The 8,697-nt window shown below is 42.2% G+C and overlaps 1 protein-coding gene across 2 annotated transcripts in view; it reads right to left on the bottom strand.

The window, feature by feature from the left end:
- The window catches only part of ECHDC1 (ethylmalonyl-CoA decarboxylase 1), a 44,852-nt gene extending 38,958 nt beyond the window's left edge, over window positions 1-5,894 (bottom strand). Inside the window, exon 1 of one of the 2 annotated variants that reach the window (XM_074948396.1) lies at window positions 5,760-5,894. The gene's annotated coding sequence lies outside the window, so the exon portion shown is untranslated. Of the gene's footprint in view, window positions 1-5,467; window positions 5,563-5,759 lie in introns of those variants that run through there. The other variant, XM_074948397.1, reaches the window with a different exon arrangement.
- Between the last annotated feature and the right edge of the window lie 2,803 nt (window positions 5,895-8,697).

Consider the following 8,697-nt stretch of genomic DNA (forward strand, 5'->3'; position numbering starts at 1 on the left):
TAAATAATGAAAAGGACAGGTCACTGATTCAGAGCTATCTGGATCATTTGGTAAACTGGGCACAAGCAAACAATGTGAGTTTTAATATGGGTAAATGTAAATGTACATCTAGGAACAAAGTAGGCTGTCCTTACATGATGGGGGGACTCTATCCTGGGAAGCAATAAGTCAGAAAAAGATTTGGGGATTGTGGTGGATAATCATGAGCTCCCGGTGTGACGCTGTGGCCAAAAGAGCTAATGCAATCCTGGGTACATAAACACGAAATCTTGGGTAGCAGTAAGGAAGTTATTTTACCTTTGTATTTGGCATTGGTGCAATGTCTGCTGGAATACTGTGTCTGGCTCTGGTGCCCACAATTCAAGAAGGATGTTGATAAATTGGAGAGTTCAGAGAAGAGCCATGAGATTGATTAAAAGATTAGACAACCTGCCTTATAGCAATGGACTTCAGGAGCTCAATCTATTTAGCTTAACAAAGAGAAGGTTAAGGGATGACTTAATTACAGTTTATAAGTATCTACATGGGAAACAAATATTTAATAGGGAGCTCTTCAATCTAGCTGAGAAAGGTGTAACACAATCAAATGGCTGGAAGTTGAAACTATTTAAATTCAGACTGGAAATAAGCTGTAAATTTTCTCTACATATTTTCTACATAAAACTGGACATAGTACTCCAGCTGAGGCCTAACCAGCGGCGAGTAGAGCAATACTAGCACCTCCCCGTGACTTGCATGCTATGCCTCTGTTAATGCAACCCAAAATTGCATTTGCTTTTTTTCCCCAACAGCATTGCATTGACTCCTCATGTTGAGGTTGTGATCCACCATAACTCCCAGATCCTTCTCAGCAGTGTTGCTGCCAAGCCAGTTATCCCCCATTCTGTATTTGTGCATTTGCTTTTTCTTCTTCGTCCTATTACATTTTGTAATCTCTAGCCCAGTTCTCCAATTTATCAAGATCCCTTTGAATTTTAGTTCTATCCACCAAAGTGTTTGCAACCCCCTCGCTCAGCTCTGTGTCACCTGCAAATTTGATCAGTATGCTCTCCATTCCTACAACCAGGTAATTAATAAAGATGTTAAACAAGACCAGACCCAGAACAGATCCCTGTGGAACACCACTTGAGACCTCCCGCCAATCTGATATCATTCCATTAACAGTTACTCTTTGTTTGCAGTTTTTTAATCAATTATGTATCCACTTAGTGGTAGTTCTACCAACTGCATTTCTCCAGCTTACTTATGAGAATGAAGAGTTTGTTTTGCCTGATTTTCTTCATTCTCAAGCAAGCAGGATTCCCCAAAAATCTTTTCCAAAAGTTAGAAGAGTTTCCTAATGGTCCTCACTTCCCATTCTCTCTTCTGAAACAGTTAGATCTTAGAAATACCAAGATCCAAGATTTTCAGAAGTGACTTGTGATTTTAGATGCCCCAATTTTTGGTTGCCCAAGTATGAGATACATTAAAGGGGCCCGATTCTCAGAAGTTGGGTATTGAGTACTTTCTGAAAATCAGATTTCTTTAAGATGTCTCAAAGACAGATACCCAAATATCAAGTCACTCAAAATCACTAGTCACTTTTAATATTTTTAGTAAAAAAATTTTTGTTTTGTTTCTATTTGTTATGCTGAGGTAGCTTAATCAAGGAGGAGTATCTTCAATAGCAGAAGAGGGAAGGGACAATAGTTATTGGGACCTGATCCAAATCCCATTGACTTCAATAGGAGCTGGATCAGTCCCCTACTTACTAAAGAGATGGAACAACTTAAGATACTAGCATGATCCCATGCAGTGATTATACTATTCATATGGACTGTTAAGATGGGTCAGATTTACCATCACATTGCACCTTAGGTTGTCTGCACCCATAGTCAACAAACCTTCAATACAACATACCTCCATTTTAGTCCATGACTCTTCACTGATAATTGACAAACTTATTCTATGAGCATCACGTTAATAGTGCCAAGATGTCCAGACTAATAAATATATCTTTTAGAAACCAAAAATCAATATCAAATGTCATAGATGTTATTCAATAATGTAAGGAAATTCCTAGACAAAAGGCTTCATCACTGATGGAGCTAAAGATATAAATATTAATTTTAAAATCTCAAGAGAACATTGTTGTTTCGCCAAATCCACAAATGTTAGCCTGGTATTTCAAAATTCAGAGTAAAATATAACAGTAGAAGCTATGGAAATACAGAGTGCAAGAAAATCATACATTCATTATGATTACTTCTTAAGGACCAACAAGATGCTATACAAAGTGAAGTATAAAGAAAGACCCTGCTTTTAGCAGATAAGGCTGATCTTGCAAACTGGATCCCTCATGGATGCAGGAGTACATCTGCATAGAACAGCATGTAGGATCAGGGCCTAAAGAAAACAGTTAAAACAAGGCATATTGACACACCGAGAGAGAGAGAGAGAGAGAGAGAAAAGCTTTCTTGCTGACTGTTTAAAATAGATACAATATTATCAAAAGCTCAAAATCCAAAATATTTCACCATCCCAGCACACAGTATTAGCTGATCTTGGGGAAAAAATTGATGGGTTGCTTTCACAATGTTCAGAACCACATCAGTGACTCTGAAAATTAAGAAGTGAGCTTATGTCTTGTTGATGGACTGCTTGGGCACTACTTTATATTTAAAGGACTCAGTCAACATGATTTTTTAATTGACTAATTTTTTAAAAGATTCAGTCTTCTGATAGATCATCCTTTAATTTTAAGAAAAAAAAGATAGAGCATTCGTTTTAATCTTTAGGCATGTTTACAGGAGTCTTTGAGGTGGGCTCAAAAGTAACACCAAATTCAGTCACGTGTATCCCACCTTCCCTTTCTATCTTAGATACTTATACCACCAAGTTGCCTGAGTGCCTCACAATTTATCTTCACAAGGGATTTATCCTTCCTTGTGAGGTAAGGAAGTACAACTATCCCTATTTTACAGGTGGGCAAGTCACATAGTCTCTCTGTGCTGCAGTTCTCAAGGTGACACTGCCAAAATGCACAAAGTACACAAATTTAAAAACTAGAGAAAAATAAGTATTTTCTCCAAGCTCTGTTCTACTAATCTCAGAGGTTACTGTAACAACAGTAGGTTCAGCTTTTCAGATAGAAGTGTAATTTTCCAGACAACAGCGTCCCTTTAATCCGAAATGCACCTGCCTATTTAAGACACACCAAACTGTTCCTGCCTTTGTTAATACAACACACATTTCTGAAAAAAGTGACAGGTTTTACAACTCTTCACCGAACGTTACTGGATTCCAGATAATTCAGGACAATTCCCCCAAAGCACACTGTACATAGTATTAAATGTAAAAGCGTTATTTGCAGTGTTGTTCCCAGAATATTAGAGAGACAAGGTGGGTGAGGTCATATCTTGCATTGGAGCAACTTCTGTTGATGAAAAAGACAAGCTTTTGAGCTACACAGAGCTCTTCTTCAAGTGTTGTTATGACACTTAGTATAGACATGTAGCTGCCATAGAACTACAAGCCTCTAACAAACATTTAATAGCTCACATGCCAGACACACAGTGAGGTGAGATTACATTTAGGTATCCTAGATACACTTGTGGCACCTTAGAGACTAACCAATTTATTTGAGCATAAGCTTTCGTGAGCTACAGCTCACTTCATCGGATGCATGCTGTGGAAAACACAGAAGATGTTTGTTTTTATACACACAAATCATGAAAAAATGGGTGTTTATCACTACAAAAGGTTTTCTCTCCCCCCACCCCACTCTCCACAGTATGCATCCGATGAAGTGAGCTGTAGCTCACGAAAGCTTATGCTCAAATAAATTGGTTAGTCTCTGAGGTGCCACAAGTACTCCTTTTCTTTTTGCGAATACGGACTAACACGGCTGTTACTCTGAAACTAGATACACTTGTATTATACCAGGTTTCAGAGTAACAGCCGTGTTAGTCTGTATTCGTAAAAAGAAAAAAGAAAAGGAGTACTTGTGGCACCTTAGAGACTAACCAGTTTATTTGAGCATGAGCTTTCGTGAGCTACAGCTCACTTCATTGGATGCATAGCATATTGTGGAAACTGCAGAAGACATTATATACACACAGAGACCATGAAACAAAACTTCCTCCCACCCCACTGTCCTGCTCGTAACAGCTTATCTAAAGTGATCATCAAGGGAGGGCCATTTCCAGCACAAATCCAGGTTTTCTCACCCTTCCCCCCGCCCCCCCACAGACACACATACAAACTCACTCTCCCGCTGGCAATAGCCCATCCCTCTTCGAAACCTCTCCCCACAATGCGCATGACAATCAAGGTGGGTCATTTCCAGCACCAATCCAGGTTTTCTCACCACCGCCACCCCCCCCAGTTCATGTACCCCAGAGCTCCTCACCTTCTAAGTGGATTTGAAATGTCTACAGCCTGCAAACACCTTAAAATCATTATCAAACCCTCCTTCAAAAGATCTCTGTTTTGCAATTTAATGTGTATGTGAAGTAGCAATTCAGCAGGTGTTACAGGTATTATATTGTGGCAAGACCTCCTAACAGGGTGTTAATAATCAGCAAAGCTTAGCATTAAAAAGGAACAGGGTCTGAACACTATTAAGTAACATGCAGACAGAAAACAAGCAGCCTCATGAGGCTACAGACAGCTTCATACCAGAGAATCTCCTGGGGCAGGGAGAGCCAAGGAAAGGTCACCAGCATTTCAAAACTCACAGCATTTGACCCACTCCAACAACTAAGATTAAAACCCCATCCTAACGCTAGGAAGATTTAAGATTGTCCAGGTGACTCTGACTGTGCCTTTGCATATATTTCTAGTGTTTGATTAGCAGTTTAACCTTAGCTTTGCATTTATTCAGGTAATATTCATTTTCTGTGAAAACTAGAGCTTCTCTTAAGGATTTTTCTCTCTTAAGTAACAAAGATATTTACTACCCTAGCTTCATTTTAACCGTCAGTTTGTAAAGATGCCAGAAGAGAAACAAACAGAGAGATCTGTGGCAAGTCTTAGAATAATCACAGATTTATTTGAACCAAAATAATGGTTTGCTTTTAAATGGTGCCTGAAAGTGCCTAATTTTCTGTGAATATTGCACATTGCCATGTCACTATCAAATCACATGTCAGATTTCTATAAACTTTTACAACAGTCTTCCAAACAGCTTGTCAAAATAAACATTCAAAAAAACACCACCAAACCAACCAACCAACCCACGCTCACATTTTGTATCATCGTTTAGAGTTGCCTTTTTAATTATCAAAGGCAGGAAAAACAAACTGAAGCACTTTCGAAAACTCCACGGGGAAATATATATAAATATAGCCAAGGAGGGGAAAGAAAAAGCAAACTGACCAGCATTATCTGGTTGGGAGTTAAATATCAATTTGGGGTGACAATATGACAATATGGGGGGGGGGGGTTGGGGAGGAGGAGATGAGAACCGAACAGGTACTAACGTTACCTTGGCGCAAGGGGGAGCGAGACAGAGAGGAGACCCCGCATCCCAGGGGTTCACACTGGGGGAGGAGAAGAGACGCCAACCTGGAGGGGGTTAATATCAGGGATAGGGTGGGACAGATGAGAACCTACACTCCCAGGGTTAATTTGGGGGCAGAGGAGAGAGATTGCAAGATCCAGGGGTTAATTTGGGGGAAGCACGGAGAGGAGCCACCCCAGAGGAGCGGGGCAGGCTGAGATTCCCCACTCCGGGGTTAACAGGGAGTTCATTAGCTCCAGCCCAGCGCGTCACTGACCTGCTCCAGCTTCAGGACAAGCAGCACAGCACAGGGTGCGGCAGGGAAAGAGGCCCGCCCAGGAAACTAGCACTGTGTGTAAAAGGGCCCAGGCAAGGCAGGAGAGAGGAGCTGGGACTCTGCGGGTGTTGCGTGTGGCTCTGTGACTAGGGCTGGGGCTCAGGGGAAGGCAGGCAGGCAGTGCCGCAGAGGCGGGAGGCTGTGACCCACTCGTGATCTAGAGTGGAGAGGTGTTAAAATGCTGCCACCCAACTACAGGCAGCCTTGGGCTGATCACCTTGTCTCTGCTTGAGTGTCCCTCTCCTCCTCCTCCTCCTTGCATGCTGCTAAACCATCCCTGCCAGAGAGAGCTTATCTCTGGGGCTAATCACACTACTTCTGGAGAGCAATAATTTTGCCTTTGGGATAGACCAGATTGCCCCAAATGAGACATATTTTCAAAGCCCTAATTGCTTAGTGAGAATATGCCTGGGGACACCCACTCCCCACCAGTGATGTCACCCTCGCTGTGTGTGGGATACTCTCAAAATGCTTGCAGTATTTTGTCAGGACCAAAGGTAAGTTTGTCAAAGTATGAAAATTTATGGCAAAGTACGGCTTAGTAGAAATGACTCCCTCCTTAGTTTTGGTTATTCAGTCATTCTGTTATTTAGTCCTTCAAATATATAACACTATCTGTAAGTAGTTTTGCTTAAATACGTTTGCACATGTTTGTTGTGCACATATGTGACAGGGATATCAGTTTTCTTTGTGTTACCATCTTTCCCCCCTCCCCACCAGGATTTTGCTATATGTATTCACATCCCTGCTTGGGATTGAGGTTTGGGGGGCAGTGAGGGGCATTTTGCTACATTTTTTACAGTGTCTTGCTAGGGAAAAGGAAATTTTTCTGTGTCTGATTTAATTGGACACTTACAGTCTCACACATCATTTTATTTTTAAATCTCCTTGCTCAATTATCTCTCACAGTGTGAGACTGTACCCTGAGGAGTCATAGCAACTAACATGATGCTAAATGTAATTTGTCACTCGGTATAAAGAGGAACTCTTGTGCTCACCATTATATCAAATGGCTGTGGTTCAAGGTGGGAATACAATGTTAAACATGACAGTCATTGTTTACACAGAGGCCATGTCTACATAAGGAGGTTACACTGGATAGCTCTAAAGTGCAATTTAACTTTATAGAGCTGAATAATACCTAGCTCTTGGATAGCACTTTTCGTCAGTAGATCTCAAAGTGCTTTACAAAAGAGATCACTATAATTAACCCCATTTTACAGATAGAGAACATGAGGTAGACGGGAGAAGTGATTTACCCAAGGCCATCTAAGGGTATGTCGACACAGAAATTAAACACCTGTGGCAGCTGACTCGAACTTGCGAGGCTGGAGGGCCCTAGAGCCCGGGCTTCAGTAAAAGCCCAAATGTCTGTACCACAATTAAACATCTGGAGCCAGCTGACATGGACCAGTCGCGAGTGTTTAATTCTTGCGTAGACCCTCTCTAACAGGCCAGTGACAGACCAAGGATAGAACCCTTGCAGAACTCTATCCACTAGGCTATGCTGCTATTATACCAGTTTAAAATACTGTACTTTCCTTGTTAATCATCGCATCCACACAGCTCTGCTTTTTAAAATTAACCACTCAGCATCCTGGACAGATATCCCCTGATGCAATTGTAACCCACTTGTGAATGTGTGCTACAGGGCCTCCTCTGCGCCAACCTGCAGAGAATGTGCATTGTTATAGAGATTTGACTCTTTAGTTCAAGCTTTAGCAGTTTATGCATTTATCTCTCAAGGTCACTGGTTGAATTTACGGTGTCACTTCGCTCTATGCGCTGTGATTTTTCATGCAGTGGATTTTCAGAATGCCTACTGGGAATTACAGGAATTCTGCAACTGGGGAACAGACTAACAAACTCCCATGATTACTCTCCTGGCAGCTGTTAATTTTGCCATTACCATTTTCAAACTGCTGTCAGGCAGCATGGAGGATCCAGTGCTGAGCGCTCTGATCATGACAGTCATTAATACAAACAGGATGATGCACATGCATTTCCAGTCAGACTGATGGATGGATGCAGCTTAGTGGTTTCATAGGGCTGTTGATGCTATGGGTGTGGCTAATAGAGGAGGAGGAGGAGGAGGAAATTGTGCAGTCAGTTCTGCAGGGTATTTATCTGGAACATCTTTACTTAGCAGAGCACTGCTTCTTTGTTCAATCAGTAGAAGTGACTGATGTGACAGTGTAGTGATTCAAAACTGTACTGACTAGCAGTCATATCAGCACTTCAGGATGACAAAGGACACTTTCCTAGAAACCTGCACAGAGCTCTCCCTGGAGCTTCAGCACCAGAACACCAACATGAGCTCCTTTCAGCATGGAGCAGCATGTTGCCATCCCCAGGCGGAAGTTACCAGTCAGTAGCTAACCAATTTGGTGATAGAAAATGAACTGTCGGGGCTGTCGTCATGGAGGATTGTAATGCTATGAGGAGAGTGCCATCGTGTCAAAAAGTGCGGTAATGCACAGGAGGTTACCAACGGCTTGCCAAGGATGCGATTCCCAAACTGCATAGCGACTAATGACAGAGGATGCATGCCTATTTTCTGCCCCCCACACCAGGCCAAAGACTTTATCAACAGGAAGATGCATTTCCCATTAGTGTTGCAAGGTTGATCACGGTGGAAGATTAATCTTGGTGAATGTGCAGTGGTCTGGAAAGGTCCATAATGTCACGTAGGGTTGCCAGGTGTCTGATTTTCGACCAAAATGCATGCTCAAAAGGGACCCTGGCGGATCCGGTCAGCACCACTGTCTAGGCTGTTAAAAGTCCGATCGGCGGTGCAGCAGGACCAGGCAGACTCCCTGCCTGCAATGGCTTCGCGCGGCTCCCAGAAGCAACAGCATGTCCCCCCTCCAGCTCCTAT

The sequence above is a fragment of the Natator depressus genome, chromosome 3 (genome assembly GCF_965152275.1).
Source record: "Natator depressus isolate rNatDep1 chromosome 3, rNatDep2.hap1, whole genome shotgun sequence".
Taxonomy (NCBI): Eukaryota; Metazoa; Chordata; order Testudines; family Cheloniidae; genus Natator; species Natator depressus.